Source organism: Phoca vitulina, unplaced genomic scaffold, assembly GCF_004348235.1.
Source record: "Phoca vitulina isolate PV1807 unplaced genomic scaffold, GSC_HSeal_1.0 scaffold9, whole genome shotgun sequence".
Taxonomy (NCBI): Eukaryota; Metazoa; Chordata; class Mammalia; order Carnivora; family Phocidae; genus Phoca; species Phoca vitulina.
Window position 1 is genome coordinate 33047729 of NW_022589712.1, and position 19074 is coordinate 33066802.

The 19074-nt window shown below is 40.5% G+C and overlaps 1 protein-coding gene across 3 annotated transcripts in view; it reads right to left on the minus strand.

Annotated features, from left to right (window-relative positions):
- Nucleotides 1-19074, minus strand: part of TMEM200A (transmembrane protein 200A) — a 70165-nt gene that overhangs the window by 13443 nt on the left and 37648 nt on the right. Inside the window, exon 1 of one of the 3 annotated variants that reach the window (XM_032407880.1) lies at nucleotides 6948-7644. The exons of 1 other annotated variant lie outside the window; for it this stretch is intronic. The gene's annotated coding sequence lies outside the window, so the exon portion shown is untranslated. Of the gene's footprint in view, nucleotides 1-3585; nucleotides 4443-6947; nucleotides 7645-19074 lie in introns of those variants that run through there. One more of the 3 variants, XM_032407882.1, reaches the window with a different exon arrangement.

A 19074-nucleotide genomic window follows, 5' to 3' on the forward strand; every position in this document is an offset into this window, starting at 1 on the left:
GATTTTTGTGCATTTAATTTACTAAGATGTCTTACTGAACTTGTTGACTGTTTAAAAAAAAAAAAAGTTTTTAGTTCATTCTCTTAAGTGTCCTAGAAGGACAATTACATCATCCAGATATATTTTTGCCTCTTCTTTCCCAATTTTAAACCTACAATTCGTATTTTTTTTTAAAGATTTTATTTATTTGAGAGAGAGAGAGAGATAACGAGCAGTGGGGAGGGGCAGGGGAGAGAGAGAGAGAAGCAGACTCCCGGCTGAGCAAGAAGCCTGATGCGGGACTCGATCCCAGGACCTGGAGATCATGACCTGAGCCCAAGGCAGATGCTTAACTGACTGAGCCACCCAGGTGCCCCTATAATTGGTATTTTCTAACTGTACCACCTAGGACCTAGAGCAAAGGTAAACAAGTAAACAATAGGGAGGTGTGGCCATTCTTGCCTGGCTCCTGGATTTAATGGGAGCGCCTATTGTTTCACCACTGAAGAAGTACCAGTCAATGACTGTGTTATGCAGAGTTTTTACCTAGATTCCAGGGGACAAAATTATGTCAGAGCTGCTGCTGGATAGGGATATGGAGGAAGTAGAAGGAAAGAGGAGGGGAAGGGCAAAGGATAGAAAAGAAGGAAGAAGGAAAGGTGGGTACAATGGAGGAAGAGAAGGAGAACCATGTTCGGTGTGTGGGGGGAATTACGGATTATTAATGCAATGTTAACTATCTGAAACCATAAATCAGTTCTATAATTTTCTTAAAAATCCTTACTTCTTTCCTTATCTTCTTAAAAAAAAAAATTATATAAGGTCAGGAATTGTCCAGCTGGGGATGCTGGGATTACCAGATCATCTAGAAATCCTGACTGATTATATTAGCTAAGAGGGGAAAATCAAGCAGAATGATAAACTGCATACGATGTCAGGAATAGGAAAAAAAAAAAAAAAACTGGAAAGAGTGCATGGCAGAGAATGATTTCAAGGGAGGTTTAACCTAACAGCAGCAAAGGATGGAACCATGTTCCTAAAAACACCATACGTGCCCTTTCTACAAGGGCAGAGTATGTGGGGGTCACGTCTGAGATATTTTTAGCTTCAAATATCTGTTATAGCTTATAATGGTTGCTTCACTGGAAATTTCCTGTGAGAGATGGCAATCCAAAAGAAAAATGGACAAAAGACATTCATAGTCCAGTCACAGAAAGAAAAGTACAAATGTCCAGGTAGCAAAGGAGAAGAGCAACTCAACAGGAAGGAAAGAAATGCCGGCTAAAGCAATGTCAACAGTAAAGACAGACCTTCACTCACTAATTGACAAAAAAGAAAAAGAGGGATTGATTATGTCCATTACTGGTGGGATGTAAAGAAAATAAACCCTAAAAAGCTGTCAATGAGAAGACACACGGGTACTTTTCTGAGGTTAGTTTGGGAATGACTTTCAAAAGGTTAAGTGCCCACTCCATTTGTCCCCGCCTCCCCCCTCCACCATTTCACTTCCATGACTACATCCTTTAGAAAGAGTTCCGGAAGTGCCCACAAAGCGTGCGTTCAGTGCTCCGGGAATGGTAACAGCTTGGAAATCACGTACGTGTTCATCAGGAGAAGATTGGCTAAGTCAATTATGCTGCATCTATACAACAGAATATTATACAGCTTTTTAAAACAATGAGTATGTACCAATGAGGAAAAATATTTACATCATATTTTTTAAAGATTATTTATTTTAGAGGTGGGGGAGGGGCCGAGGGAGAGAGAGAGAGAGAGAATCTCGTGGACTCCCTGCTGAGTGTGGAGCCCGACGCAGGGCTCGATCTCACGACCCTGAGATCACGCCCTGAGCCAGAACCGAGAGTCTGACTCTCAACCGACCGAGCCACCCAGGGGCCCCTATTTACATCATATTTTTGAGATTTTAGAACAGAAATAAAGAAGATTCTGTTTATGTCAACCATACAGAACATGTGTTTGGATATGCACTGAAGGGACGTGGAGGGCCACTGCTAACAGGGCTTACGCGTCAAGAGCGGGACGCTCGCTTTAGGTATAACCAAATTATTCACCTTTTTGCAAGGAGCACACACTGCTTTTATTTCATTTCCATTTTGGAACTCTAATTAAGTACAGAACAACAACAAAAAAAGGATGCTTAAGCTTACGAAATAAGAGTAAAAGGCAGAGCAACCTGGTATACGTTTGGATAATTTGGTGGGCTTCCTGATTTAAAATTTTGCCTTTGAGGCAAAAAACGCAAAAGTAGAGAAAATAGAAAATGGCTAAAATCACTAACCAGACTAAATCAGAAATTTAGGAATGAAAGATTTACTTACGATACATCGTAACGGTGAAGGACAGGAAACAAAGATCAACACCTGCATTTACCGGGGGCAAGTTAACATAAAGGATGAATTATGAACTGGCATCTGTCTTCAAGAAATCTGTAATCTGGGATATGCTCATGGATAATGCTGTGCATTGTAAAGCAAATCCTTTCTCAGGGCTGACTGGCTCACCTGTGTCCGGGTCATCCTGACTTATTCACACGGCTCCCTTCTGGCCCGCAGAGGGGCAAGGGGCTTTTTTTCTTTCCCCAAAGCTTAGTCCTCACTGACGATCTTCAGTTAATCTAACCTTACAACTTTGATTCACTTATGAAAATGGGCTTCTGTTGGAGATTAGCCTGCAACTTCAGAATTATTATTCTCATCAAGCATGCAGCCACAGAGGCTAGACAGAGATCTTCAGCCTTCATTATGAGGGAAACCGGCTCCGGGGCTCCGGAAAGGGTTCTTCCACTTAACCTGATTTGCATTCATCTCCTCAAAGAGATGAAGAAGCAAGGCTGAATTTTATTTAATTTTCATGCCCTGAAATTACATCCCTGTTCTGCCCCATCCGTTGACCCTGTTTCATCTTTTGCATGCAGCACGGCTCTGTTGTCTACAGAGACCCAAGAGTCGTCCTAGAGGGTGAGGATCTGTTTTGGCAGGAGCTTGTGGCCGGAGTCGGGTGGGGTGGTGGTAAGGAGATGGTCCCTTGTACTCAAGGGTTACCCTGTGCCTGCCCTGTCCCTGCTTAATCTGAACACAGAGAAAGTATATTTACGTGGAACTTTTCTTCAAGCGTCGACATCCCGGGGGGCTTATCTAAGATGAGTTTATGCCAAGGTTGAGCCATCCTATAAATTCACATGGCTTCAATCTGAGTTTTAAAAATGCCTTCAATCTTCATGATTTTCATCAAAATCAGACTAATAGGGTTATAATGATGAGTTTTTGACCTGTATGCTTTTTAAACAAATACTTAGCATTAGTTTACATTTTTGATCCTCAGTGATATGCAACCCATGGACAAACATAACTTGCTTTAATAATCAAAGTATTTTTTAGATTTGCTATAGTTACATGCTGAACCACAGATTTTATCTGTAGCCTTTTGGAGATTAATCAAACATTTGTTGGCTTATTCATATATTGGCTCATTACATCCTCACAACTCTGAAATGTAGGCTGTAGCTTCATGCCCATAACATAAGGTGCCTGACAACCCCCTTATAGCAGATGAGCTAAGAGTCCAAGAAGATACATCGTAACTTACGTAGAAGTAACTGTTTCCCAGGTCTGTCAGAGCAAGTTCTGACCATACCGCTCCTGTAGCTGATCTTCCAAAGGAAAATTATGGAGAGGATTGAAATAATTGCTGACCTTGTTCAGGCTTCAGTATGCTTTGCTTTAAACCATTTATTTATAGGGCATCTGGGTTCTTTTTTATTACTTTTGACATGATGAAGAGGACTTCTTTCTTCCTAAATCCATATAAGATAATGAAGTCAAGTAATTAAATAAATCAAATTACATTCCTAATTCTTCCAGAACGATGCTGATAATTTATTCAAATTTCTCGTTCGCATTGGAAAGCAGAGAATCTCACTCATCTCTAGTTAGCACTGCTTGGGCTGCTTTTAATTCAGATCACCACTTAGAATAATTTCAACCTTGAATGCTGCTTTATCTGAGGACCCATGCTTGTGATGTCGAACATTTACTTCTGCTGAACTCAACAGGGATTTGTGGAACACGAACGCTGCCCCAGAGCTCCGCAGTGAATCTGACCCCCTCTGTGCCTTTATCGGGCTGACAGCCTAGAAGCAGACCGCCAAGCAAGTACTAAGACGCACTCTAGGCACAGGGACGGAAGTATTTATGGCATGCAGAGAAGGCCAAAAGGAGCCAGTGACCTTGGAGGGTGGGGGTTAGGGGAGGGAATAAGCAGCAGAGGTTTCGTAAAGAAGGTGTCTTCAAAGAAGGGAGGAAGAGAAGCAGAGAGGCAGGGAGAAATTCCCAAGAGAGAAAACAGAGGCACGAGAGCCATGAGTATAGCACGAATGGACTTGCACAACTTCCTATCAGCAATCCCCAAGCAGAAGACAGAATTCAGTGGTAAAATCTCCGAGTCCTACTTGATGGAGACACCAGTCATCGTCATCATAGCTCCCCAACCCATCCCCACCTGCTCTCATAAAATAGTTGAGGACTGTGTACTGCTTAAAAGGTCATTTTAGGATTCGTTCGGATTTAAAAGGAATAAAGTTAACTAACCTGAGCTCTGCAACCTTACTGAGATCAAAGTAAATATTAGTTAAACAGGGACTTTTTAAAAATGATGAATTCCAGAAAGAAAGAAAAAAGTTTTACTCTGAATCTTTTCCAAGAGAACAGCCAAGAAGTTCAAATTATTCATCTGGAGACTTTGGGAGAAAAGTATGAAAATTGCGAAGGAAGAATGAAAAATTAGAAATGGGAAAGGAACAAGTGTTTATTGAGCCGTGATATTCTGTTAGGAACTTAATATACACTATTGTATTTAATCTTCAGAAAAATTCTGTGAGGGAGGAAAAACTGTACCATTTCACTGAGGCTCAGAGAGGGTAAGTAATTTGTTTCATGTCACACAGCCAGGAAATAGAAGAGCATGTTTTCAAATCCAGATCTGTTTAGCTCTAAGAACATGTGATTTCTCCTTCCATCATACTGCACATTAACAGAACTAGGATAAGGGGAAGAACCAGGCATGACTGCAAATGTTGAGAGAAAACAAGGAGATGAGGGGAAGAAGGAAGAATTTATGCTTATGAATTTAGAATGCAGTGAGGAAAAATATGTTATTCAAAGAAACAACAAAGTATGTCATTTAAAGAAAAAATGTTATTTAAAGAAAGAAATCATATGCATCCCTGACTTGCACAGCAGAGCGCCATGTCCTCAACAACTTGCAACTGTTGGTGATGACAGAATGAGTTCCATTTCCAACCTTTGTAAGAACCCACTTCTATAAAAATTATCAAAGCTGTAGGTGAGAAATAAACAAATTCCTCAAAAAACCCCACAAAACACACACGCACAAAAACCGCCCAAAACTACATCACTCAACGCATACATAAAATAAAGATCAAATACTCATTGGTATGCTGCTATAGATTTGACCAGAACTAAGGGAAAGATACTTAAAAATGACTCTTGCACCCTGAACTGATGTGAGAATATGTTAAACCCAATAGGTTTAAAGATTTTATTTTTCCCCTAAAGTGTCATATGGACAAACTAAGGAAATATCAGCAAAAGGTTTTTTTTTTTTTTATTAGTTAGCAGTGTTTATGTAAAAGTGGTTTCTCTCTCTTTAGAGGAGAATTTGGCAACATGTACTTTTGTGCCCCCTCTCGATCATATTAACACAACCAATATTTGACCAACCAATCATGGTACACTCAAACAAACGCATACCAGTAGTCATTTCAAAAATGTAGAAAAACATTTAATGACAGGAAGAAATGGTCTGTAAATATATTAACTGAATATCAAAAACTCAATGTGATAAGCAATCTCATTTATTTGAGAAATAAATTTCTTTCTTTTTTTTTTTTTTTTTAAGATTTTTAAGATTTTATTTATTTTTTAACAGAGACAGAGACAGCGAGAGAGGGAACACAAGCAGGGGGAGTGGGAGAGGGAGAAGCAGGCTTCCCGCCGAGCAGGGAGCCCGATGCGGGGCTCGATCCCAGGACCCTGGGATCATGAGCTGAGCCGAAGGCAGACGCTTAACGACTGAGCCAGCCAGGCGCCCCGAGAAAGAGATTTCGAATACATACACACGTACACAGCTGGAGAGCAGGCACCAAGGTGCACACCGCTGTCTACAATCCACCGCTGGTCAGAGCCACACAAATTCTTCTGTGTAACTAGAGGCACAGTGGAAAAACATACACATGGAGAAAATACCCAGATAAGCCATCTGGAAAAGAGCTCAGTCTGCCGTCTAACTCAATACAATTCCTAGTTCGTTCATCTAATCATACACATCCCAAATAGAAGATCACTTAAAATCTAGACTTTCATTTCTTCAGGCTCATGTGTGTCTTTATTCTCAAAAGTCAAATTACTTTGTTGTTACATCAAGAGCAATTTAAGAGCTACAGCTATGAATGTACCACTTGACTCAGTCAACTAAAGGAGAAAAGTCCTTGTGCAAAATTGCAGATGCATTAATTTTATATTCCACCCCTATAGCTGAAGGAATTTCTTTACTTCCTCTAATGATTTCAAAAAGACCAACTGGCTATCTAGCTAGATACCAGGAGTATAAGAAAAACACTCATAAATTTCTGAAATAGCTGATTAAAAGTCCAAATGTCTTTGCTACAAGGAAGCCGTCCCTTTACTATTCTGACCAAATACAGCCTTCAGAAGTGCTGGGCAGGCAACCCCCTCGGCTTTCCCTCCCTCCAGAAGGTCTTCTGGGACCAGACGGTTCCAATGCTTAGGAATTCATCATCCGTAACAATCAAAACAACATTTGGGCAGACACATAAAAGAGAACACGAGTCTTATAATATCAGAAGAGGAATAATTAGGATCATCCCAACAGTTCAAAAGCAACATGAAAAAATTAAGCAAACCCAGTACCTGAAAAGAAACGAGCTCCGGGAACTCTGGAGGCACCAGGAGGAAGGAGCAGGGACGGAGCTCAGAGCAGTGCTGTTCAAACTACCGCCACATTGGTATGACTTGCGAACTGGTGGGAAATGCAAGTTCATGGGCCCACTGCCACCTCCCGAATCAGAAATCCTGGGGATGGGCCCAACAGTCTGTCTGAACAAGCTCTCCAGGTGATTGCCATGCCTGTTGAAGTCTGAGCCACGGAGATGGAAGAATTTCCTCAAGAGACCCAGCCTCTACTCGGATCAAACATTGGGGAGGGGACTGACTGTTTCTTCTTAAAAACAGGATTCTTTCTCAGGGGTGAGAAGGAGATGGGGAAGGGAATGCTATTTACTAGAGAAATAGGGCTCAAGGCAGCTGTGTCCAGCAGTGCTGCAGGGGTCAAGGTACTCCTCCTTGCTTCCCCAGTGACCACAGCCTGGCTACAAAGGAGGGAAGAAATGAGTGGAAAGGGAAAGGCAATCAGCACAGGATTTCAGGATCCCAGGCACTGAGAAAATGCCCCCTCGTGCTCTCCCTGCGTCTGAAATTCCTTCCCATGGGGACAACTGTTGCATATTCATTCTGTTCTTCATTCACTTGGGGACGGCTAAGTTCCAGATGCTGCTGGGGCGTTGAGGACCCAAGACTAAAGGAGAAGAAAGAGGACTCTGAAAACCGAGAGGACTTATTTTTGTCTACACCGCTCTGACTACAACCTGACCTGCTTACGCTCAACCTGGAACCAGGGTGGCCGCGTGGTTGCCGCTTAACAGAGTGCAAGGAAAGGTGTAGACACGGGGCCGTGCGCTGGAAAATAATGTACTTGGCTCCATAAAATTAAATGTGTCATTCCGATCCTCTTTGTTCTTTAGCAGTTTATATAAGCCACAAATTTCCCATCTGGACAGAAAAGAATAACTAAGCACTGTGAATATAAGTCATCTGAGTCATTGCACTGTGTCCATGTAGGACACTGAGGCATTTCCATCGTGCGAGCTTATGCAGTTATGCAGCCCTATATTTTGTCTCGACACAGGCCTTATTTCTGAAGTTTCCTTTTATTAAGGGACACTATGGGCAACAAGCGGAAATAAACCTCAAGTCATCATTATGAATGGAGTTTGTAACCAATGTTAAGTCATAACAAGCCCTAACATTTATTTGGTTCTTGTAAGGTACCAAGCATTGTGCCTAGTTTTACGTTCACTAACTTAATCCCCTGACAATCCTAATAGGGCCATGGGGTGGTCATTAGGGTTATTCACCAACATTCCAATTCTCCTTCTAGGCCCACAGACCCATTATTGGATTGCGTTTTCTCAACCCCGTGAATCTAGGCAAAAGAAGTGGCTTGCCTTGGTCACTGACACATGAGGAAAGAGACGTGTGTCCCTTCCCGGCAAAACCCTTTAAAAGCCAGTGTGTAATTTGCTATGATCTCTTCCCCTAGCCATGATGGTTGACAACCCTCCAGATGGTAAAAAGTCAATCATCTCAGGTTCTCGTGTAAGGATGATGTGGAAGAGCTGCTGGTCAACCCACAGTGGACGTGAATAAGAAATACATCTTTGTTATTTTAAATCACTGAGATGTGGGGGGTTTTGTTACTGCACTTAACTTACCTGACTGATACAGCTAGGTTCTGCTATTATTCCAATGTTTTATAAAGAAACTGAGAGCCAGAGAGACTAAAAAAATGACTTAAATGGAGAGGGGTATTGTCACCAGGTAAATGTTTTTTTGTTTAATACCTGACTCTCTAGCTTCAGGAGCAAGGAAATTCATTAGCTGATTTCTCAACGATTCCCTCTTGTAGTTCCAGTTCATTTTTCACCAAACTGATATATATGATAATATCACATCACTAATAATTGCTCAGAGATTGCCCTCATCTACAGAGATTAAGCATATTGCCCACTGTGACTCAGTCAGTATGTGACCAAAGGAAGGATCCAAACCTAGATCTTTCTGACACTAAAGCCTTTGATTTTGTCACATTGCTACACTGCTTTTATGGCTAAATGTATCCTGAAAAGACTAAAAGTTCTAGTCCTTAATAAACTGTAATCTTTTTATTTTTTTAAAGATTTTATTTATTTATTTGAGAGAGAGAGAGGGAGAGAGCACAAGCCGGGTCGGGGGGGAAGGGGTAGAAGGAGAGAGAAAAGCAGACCCCCTGCTGAGCAGGGAGCCAGATGTAGGGCTCGATCCCAGGACCCTGAGATCATGACCTGAGCTGAAGACAGACGCTTACCAACGGAGCCACCCAGGTGCCCCAATAAACTGTAATCTTAAGATAATAATTTAAGTTACCACTTCAAGTTTTTATTTTTAAAATTATAATACTTACCCTCGCATTCTTAATAGGTTGCTACGAGCTAGGTTGAGTTTAAAGGATTTGCAAACTATACATCAATAAAACCAGAACTGGGAAATACTGAAACTTCATGCTTGGGACACTCCCCAGTTTATGAGTAGCCCTAAAAAACAGACGTAGTAACTTTGTATTCACCTTTTTTTAACTTTCATTATTAGGGATAAAAATATTTCTAAAATATAACACTTCAAAAAAATATAATACTTCATTCCAGATTCCTCAAACAATATTAAACATAATTTAATTTTCTCTTGATGTCTCAGAGTTGTTTTGCTTTGTTTTGAATATGATTATCAGCTATGGCATGCTCTTGTGTGATACTCTGAAAGCTTTGTGAAAAGCCCAGGTCTTTCCCTAAGATGTTTATGATCAAGAATGGGAAATAACATTTTACAAGCATAACTGTGTCACTAGGTGAATATGGTCAGTGCTGTCACGCAAGTACAGTTCCCCAGAAGTCTGGAGGATGGCGAGGTGACCATGCTGCTGGATGACACTGCCACTGGGAGTACGGTTCCTACAACTGCTCGTCCCTATCCAGTTCTTGGGTGGGGCTTTGTCCTTAGAAATGAGAGAGCCAAGTAAATAAGTTTACTGATGCTATGTGCAAAGTAAAAGCAAGCAAAGTTGGAGTGAAGACTTTGGGTATACATATGCGTTGGGCTTTATGACATCTATTTTACTTGTCTTTTGACTATTGGATGTGTGCCTACTTCCTGGTTTTGCTGTGTTCTTAAGAAGTCTGCAAATTTCCAGTGAATGTGAAGTTCTTATGTTAGATCAGCCTTTACATGTTAGAGAGTTATTTAGATATGTTGTAGCATGAGTACGAGGAGACAAATATTTTCTAGATGTTACATTCTATATACATTCTCATAAAGAAAACTTTCCACTTGTTCAGGGCTTACCAATATACTTAAATTTCTTCACCTGAAAGATCCTTTCTCTCTGTTCCCACACATTGCCAAATCAATTTAAACCTGAGTATACAAGACTGTTGATAATGCTTTCAAACAAACTTTTTAAAAGTACTACCCATTTGTGCTCAAATTTTCATTATTTGTGTTTTTTATTCTAATTTGAAATATCATAATAATTCAACACCAAAGTAAGTATTTGAGTGACATTTACATCGGTCTATCATTCATTCACTCACTCATTTCATTTATTCATTTTCATTCATCCAACAAATATTTACTGAGCATTCATTATGTGCCAAGCACTCTGCTGGGAGCTGGGGATAAAATGATGAGCAACTCAGACCTGATCCTCCCCTCCTTGGATCTAACTGTTGAGTGGGGAAGACAGACCTTGAACAAATAATTGTGAGTGTTACATGTGGTTAAAAGGGCAAGTGTAGGATGGCATGGAAGTGAATATCACGGTAACCCACCTTAGTCTTAAGAATTTGAGGAAGTGACTTTAAGCTCAAGTAGAGGAGGGAAGGAAGAACAGCATGTGTCAAACCTGAAATGGTAGAGTACCATGTCTCAAAGAAATGAGCAAAAAGCAATGTGACTCAGGCAAGGGAGTGAGGGAAAAGGTAGTAGGGGCAAGATCACATGAGATTTCACAGATCATATTAAGGGCCTTAAACTTTATCTTGGGAGACACAATGAGTGGGACTTCAAGCAGAGAAAGAACAGGATCAGATCTGTATGATTATAAGAGTCCTGGTACCAGAGGGAAAGGAGGCAAAAATGGATCTAGGAAGACCAATTAAGAAGTCCTACAGCAATCCAGGCAAAAGACGACAGGAGTTTGAACCAGGGAGGTGGCTCTGGGGTGAACAGAGTGGACAGAACTGAGAAGGCAGGATAAAGAGATCTTGGTGTTAGAGCAGATGTAGGAGGTAAGGGAGAGGAAGTTGTCAAGATGACACCTTTTAGGGAAACAAGGAACGAATGAAAAGAAGCTGTTTGAGGGAAAGTTTAGTTTTGAATGTTACTGGTTCTCATATTCCTACAGACTTACTGTTCACTGACTATATGTACACACACACACACAGCAATCCTATAAGCAAAAGTTGAAAATTTAATCCACTGATAAAACAGGCATGAGGCTTAATGACCATGAATCATAATATTGTTTTTCTTAGTGAAACAGATCCTCTGAATCTTCACACTAGAGTCAAATACTAAATAATGAATGTAATTTTGGAACTAATTTCCTTTCTCCTACAGTATTATTTACTTTCTAACCTGGAGAAGAATCCCAGCAGTGATTAGTATGGAATAACTGTCAAACCTAATTTACCATTAAAAAAACAACAAAAAAAAAAACCAACAACTAAAAAGCCTGCTCCCAAAATAAAAGTCTTAATAAAAATTAATGTAATTAGGACATTTAAACTGTAAAAAGGAAAAAAACCAGGAATGTCTATAAAATATTCAGTATGCGAAACACTTTGAAACCTTGGAAGAGATGGGATTTCAAAGTATTATTGTTACCCAATTATCTCTAGTTTAATTTCCAAATGACTTGTTTCAGTGAAGACGATGAATCTTCACTAATGATGCTTATAAATACTGTAATAATTCCTTACACATACATAGCACAATAATTCATTTGCATATCAGATTACAGTTTTCTTTTAGGTAAAGGTACAACCTCAAACACCCTCCAAGAATGATCTCGTAGGAAGCTCCGAAGGCACTAAAGTAGAGGAAAGGGATCTCTAGAGCAGAGGAGGGCTGGGCAGATTTACCATCTATTTTTTTTTTTTTTTAAGATTTTATTTATTTATTTGTCAGAGGGAGAGAGAGAGCACAAGCAGGGAGGACCGGCAGAGGGAGAAGCAGACTCCCCACTGAGCAGGGAGCCCGATGTGGGACTCGATTCCAGGACCCTGGGATCATGACCTAAGCCGAAGGCAGATGCTTAACTGACTGAGCCACCCAGGCGTCCCTACCATCAATTTAGTAAACTATGAAAGTGGGGGTCAGGGGAGTCCAATTCCTTTCAAAACTTAAATAAATCTATCATCTTACAGAGTCTTTGGTTCTCTTTTTTCTGACATGTAGTTCTCTTGAAATTATAAAGAGCCGATTTCTTCACCAAGGAAGGATGTAATTCATTTATAATGAAGCTTGCTGTTGGCAAACCAAGCACACAGAACTGAGGAGAATGCACTAAATCGTTCACCTCTCCACGTTCCATTTTTATCTGTTAGTCTCTACAGGGTGTGTGGGGATTTGGGGGTGAAAGAGGTTTCCTTACCCTTTTGCTCATCTCTGTCACTTGGCACCTTATCACTTAGTAGAAGAAAATGCTTCCCTTTGGGCCAAACCTCTGTTCCCTCTGTCCTCTCTGGCCTCTAACTCCCTGGTTTTCTTCCTTTTCTTCCTGCTTCCTCAGAGGCTAGATCTGCAAATCCTTGCATTCCACTGAATACTATTCTGGAAGGGGTGGTGGGGATGAGCTTTCAGTTCTCATGGATACATTATCTACAAAGCAATATAATTTTATACTGCCTCAAATCATTTATCTCCTACGAGTTAATATGAAAAAAAAGAGTCTCTGACTCTTCCTTTCCTCTGTATTTCATATCTAAAGGTTGGTTTGGAAGTTCAGTATGTTCCTGGCTCCAGATATTCAGTGTATATGAGCAATGAAAAAATATCCCTCCAAGTACATAAATGTATTTGCTGGTTTACTTGTTTATTATGTTTCTTCTCTACTAGATCATAAGCACATTTTGTTCATCAGTTCCTAGCATAGTGCTTGATGCACAATATTTCCTGAATGAAGGTGGGAGTCCAGGGCACTGGACTTGGCTGGGTGATGCTACGCAAGTCACTTCTCTGATCTCATGAGGCTGGAAATTCAAGAGAGACAATGCATGCACACATTCTTGTACTTTGGGCTGTGCCATGTACATATAAGAAATTATTATAGGGCGCCTGGGTGGCTCAGTTGGTTAAGCGACTGCCTTCGGCTCAGGTCATGATCCTGGAGTCCCGGGATCGAGTCCCGCATCGGGCTCCCTGCTCGGCAGGGAGTCTGCTTCTCCCTCTGACCCTCCTCCCTCTCATGCTCTCTGTCTCTCATTCTCTCTCTCAAATAAATAAATAAAATCTTTAAAAAAAAAAGAAATTATTACAGTATTTACAAACACCATTAATAAAAATTCATCATTTTTACTGAAGCGAGTTGTGTGAAAACTGCACTAGACATAATTTGGTAACAATATACTTTGAATTCCCTTTTTTTTCCCAGAATTTCAAAGTGTTTCATATGCTGAATATTTTATAGACATTGTAGTTTATTTTCTTTTTTATATTTTCAATGTCATAATTACATTGATTTTTATTAAGATTTTTATTTTGGAAGCAGTTGGAAGCAGACTTTTTCTTGTTGTTTTCTTAATAGTAAATTAAGTTTAATTATTATTTCATACTAACTGACACTGAGATTCTCCTTCAAGTACAAAATAAATAATACTGAAGGAGAACAGAAACTAGTCCCCAAATCACACTTATCAGTAAGCATTTGGCTGTGGTGTAAAGATTCAAAGGTTCTACTTGGAATAGGGAAGTTAATGATCTTCTAGGCAGAGGATGTTCAAAAGCTCTAAGGTAGCAAAAAGTTTGATATGTTCCAAGTAAGAAAAAAGACCAGGTGTTCAGGGCTTAGAGAGTAGGGGGGTGAACAGCACAAGATAAGAGTGGAGAGAGGAACAGGGACTGGTCATGCAGCTGTACATAAGAATCATGGGGTTTGTTAAATGTGTTTAAGCAGGCTAGGGACATGATCTGATATGCAGACATCACTTTGGCAGCTATGAGGATAATGAATGAGGATGAGAAGTAGATGAGGTGAGAGATACTGTGTTGTTTTTTTTTTCCTTCCCTTTCTTTTTGAAGGAATAATTCAGCTTCTTGCCCATTGGGCTCCCATATAGAGCCAAGGGGTGTTTCCTTTTCTCCAGCCCACAGGTGTTTCTCACTCCCAAGACAGCCAGCTTGCCAGGAGATTGTGCTAGGCTCTTCATTCTCAGCTCTATCCCATTTTCATTTGTAATGAAGAACTTTGGCCCTCCGTGTATCCATTTCTATCTATCTTTTTGCTCTTTTTTCCAAAGTAGGGCCTCCCTGGGAGCCATTCAGAGCCAGTGTTTCAGAGCAATATCCTATGCTTTAAACTGAGGAGTCTGCAGAAATCTTGTGACTCTGTCATAAGTTGGGCCACAAGGCCCCTTGTAATGTGCCTTTGGGAACTATGTTGACAAGGGGAGGCCTGGGGCATTTGATGGTGCCAGGCAGGATGTGTTTGTGTGTAGGCAGGGTCAAAGATTTTGGGAGGGAACTGTCCTCACTTCAAGGTCAAGGTTAAATGAAATTAGACATTCCATTCCCAGCTTTATCCCATTCCCATCCCAACTAGAGTTGAGACAGGAGGTACTGAAAAGAACAGAACAGACCACAGACCACAGAATGCATTGACCTATTCCACATAGGAATAAAGAAGAATCAAGAACATTTCCAAATCTCTCGCTGGGGGCATGGTTGTGCCATTTGTTGAGATAGGGAAGACTGGGAAGAAGATCTGCACTGGGGAGGGTGGTGCTAGTAATCAAGAGTTCAAGTGTGGACATGCTGAGTTTGAGATGCCTGTGAAGTAGCAAAGGAGCACAAAACCCAAAGAATGCCTACCTGATATCTCCATTTTGGTATCTCACAGGCATGTCAATGACAAAATTTTAGCACAATTGAGACAAAAGGACAGTCTAAAGTAGAGAGATCTGAAGGCAGCTACAAGGCCAAGATCTGGGCTGGAAATATAAATTTGGGGTCACCAGTATACATCCCATGTGCAGAGTGGGCAGTACCTTAGACCTTTTGTCTGAATCCAAAGAGCACAGATCTGATGAAATGTCAATGAGGAACTGGTACTTGATTCTGACGTTTTCATCATGGATTACTTTGGACACAAAATCCCCTGAAGACAATTTACTCCTAAGTAATTAATGCACATGTCTATTTTGGAGAAGATATGCTATAAATGTGTGTTCATTTCTCATTGAATGCAGAATAAATTAAACATCAAAGCTCCGTTATATTAAAATATGTACCTTCACATTAAAAAATAAATCTTAAAGAAATAAATGGACCTGAGGATACTTAAGAAATCACTTCTCTTTAATGGTATGTTCCAGAACCCTGGTTAAAAAATATGACCACAGATCTTCTGAGTTCAGCAAATTATTAGGTTAGTTCCACATCAACGTTTACAAATGGCCTTAAGCCCTGTTCCCCTTCATGAACAATTCATTCCTAAAGCCATTTGGTGGGGATGAGTAAGGCAGAAATCCACACGGGAGTAGGGAAGCCATGGATCAGAGACCGGCTAGAATGAGGAAGACGTTCACCAAACCTGGGTGTCACATTCTGAGCAGAGTAAAGAAGATAGCCCCACAGGGGAGCCCCACAGATTTTCAGAGGCCAAGCAGAGCAAGAAGCATTCCCACTGGGGCTGTGGCCCACCCAGATTGTCACACCTGAGCAAGGTGAGACAGGACTCCCTGCAGGAGTGGGCAAGGGGGCCTGATGTGGGTGTCGAGACCAGAATAACACAGAGGAGTAGCACTATTGCATGGTAGCCCAGCACAGGGAACCAGAGCATGAACAATGAGCAGGGAGTCCCCCTCGGGTGGGTGGGGACAGCAGCGATGACTATCTACTGAGAGCATCTGTGAGCCACAGCAACACCCTGATCACAATGAACACACCTATCACCCAGATTCTGGTTTCTAAATACCATTCTCCACGAAAAGGAACAAGAGCTTCTGGGAGAAATGGCTAATTTCAGAACTAGGGTAGGGAAAGTGTAAGATGATCTCAGAATAACATGTGCCCCCAAAAGCAAGGAAATGCTCAAACAATGATGGCGATATGTCAAAAAGACATACAAGTCAGCTTGAATGAGCTCCCACTGGCCAAATATGGAACAACTGAGCATCAAAATAAATAATGACAGTCACAGATTATAACCCATTAAACCATGAGACCATAATAATATAAACTAGTAAATGCAACAACTGAAAGTTTAGGGAGGAACAAGATATTTGCATAAATTCAAAGTATCCCCTCACAAAATACTTATTCATTATAAATAGAAAACACTGTGAAACTTTGATTGATTAAGGAGTGGCAGACACCAGATCAAAGTGAACATCATTATCATGAGAGGAACTGAAATTGTGCACTAATTGACACAATAAGAAAAAAGCACCATGAAAGGATCCAGAATAAGCCACTGTGGGATAAAAATTATTTTACGATAAAGGCATTTTGAGTTCCTGAAATCCCTTATCTGCCTAAAAGCAGAGACTCCCGAAAGAGTTTTAAAAAAATTCAATTGTCATAAATCCCATCTCTGGGAACAACTCCAATCTTCTCTTTCAGAAAGAGAAGCTGGCACCACACCTGGACTGATATTGTTGCAAAACCATCATCTCTCCCATCTATTTTCCGAAGGGCCCATTTATCGTTCCAAAGAGTCATTTGTTTTTCCATTAAGTGTCCTTTCTCTGCACTTCCCTTCTAAAAAGTCACTTGTTCTCCCAGAAGTACCTGTCTGGCCCTCCCCATTCCTTATTAAGATGGTATATAAGTCTCAAATATTTACTACTACTTTGAGTTACATTTGTGAACTCCCGTGCATATGTAGTTAATTAAATCTGTTTTTCTTTCCTCTTACTAACCTGTCTTGGTCAGTTTAATTTGCAGGCCTCCATACACTGAACCGAAGAGGTTAGAGGAAAAGTTATCTTCCTCCTCAACAACCACTTCTATGATACTCCTGCCCAACCTGATTCTAAGAACAAGGAAGGGTCTTCAGACAAACCTGAATTGAAAAACATCCTACAAAAATGGCCTTTCAAGATCATGAAACTCTAGGACAGACTAAAGAAACATTCCAGATTGAAGGAGAAAAAGAGATATGACCACTGAATCTGACACGTGATTCTGGACTGGATCCTTTTGTTATAAAAGACATCAGGGATGCCTGGCAAAACTTGAATGGGGTCTGAGGATTAGACGGTAGTAAAGTATCAGTATTAAAGTTTTGGATTTGATGGTTATATTGTAGTTATTGTAGGGAGTGTCTTTGTAAGAAATGCACACTTACTTTGTAAGTACCTGCACACTAACTCATGCCAACAAGTTATTTTCAAGTGGTTTAGGGGAAAAAGCTCTTTATACTATATTTGCAAAATTTTCATAAGCATGAGGTTTAAGAAAAATAAACACTTTAAAAAATAGCATTGATTTGCCTTAGCACCCCATCCACTCATTCCCATCAAACACAATCAGTTACTGGTTTGAAACAAATCTCAAATGCCAATGTGAGATGCCATATTGATTCTCCCAAACTTCCCCTTGCCACAGATGGCCTCCCTGTAGCAGCCACTCTACATGCCACTGCGCTTTCCCTACAACTCCGACAACACTGATAACGTAGTACTTATTAAATAAAAAGGTCATGCACCCCCCTAAATTCAATCTCATCAGAATGAAGACACAAGTTCATTAACATTTCACTTGGGCTTTTGAAGTAGTCATTTTTGTCATGTTCACTGATAATCATCGGCCACCCTGAACAGGAACAATGTCTCGTTTGTGCACGGGTTCTAAGTACCGCAAAATTATGATATCACATGAAATCCTCTCACCAAATAGACTTCCTAGGACTATTAAACAATATCACAGAAATATGAGGTTTTTCTTTACATGGTTCCTTTCACATTTCAGCAATATACTATGTATTCTCTTTAAATGAAAATTTATGAGAAAATGCCCACAATTATAATTAGATCATTTGTACTTAAAAAATGTGTTTTTAAATGGAAAAGTTCATGTTAAAGGCATTTAACATCTTCTCACTCCACAGATTTTGAATCCATTTGAATTTTTGTTGGCCTTTTAGCTGTCTCCTACTGAAGAGACTCTAACGTGTAAGATGAGAACAAAGCAGGGCAGCCAAAACCATAAAGTTGGTCCTCAGTCCCTCCCTAAATCCTGGACCACACAGAGAACTCCCATTCACAGAGAACTCACAAAAGAGTTATGATCACAAGAACACCTGAGAGCCGGCCCAAGGGATTAGATACGGCTCAACTCCACAACTTAACTCAAACACATCCATTTTGGTTTCAAAAAACATCTTAGTCAACCTAGCACTTTATTTTAAATAAATGGAGTATAGAATTTTGCTGTGAGCCATATTACATAAACTGCAATAAAAACGATAGACATTCTAAAAACTAAAAATGAACTTCCATACTTTTCTGATAGCTGACTTCAAGAACATGATTCACTGAAACATTTAAACATGTATTAAAAAGAGAGAGCGAGGAAGTGCCTTTCATATGTAAGGCACAATATGCCACAGAGAAAACACTGCCCCAAAATTCACCTGGTCATTTGCTCTAATTACTCCTGTCCCCCCAAAATGCTAGGTCACAGGCTTTTTAAGATGCTGAATTATCTTCCTCTTTGATCTAACCACCTGCTAGTCATAAGATATCCAAATACTTTCTATGGTAAGAATGACAGTCTGAAGCGTTTCCTGTCCGTCAACTCTTTGAAACTGAGCCAATCCTGACTCATGATGGGGTGTGGGAAACCCTGACCAAGTAGAACCGAGCAAGGCTGGCGGCTTTGCACGGGTCCTCCGGAAGCCCGCCAGAGCCCAGGTAACTGGAATGATAAACCGGTGCAGGGAAGC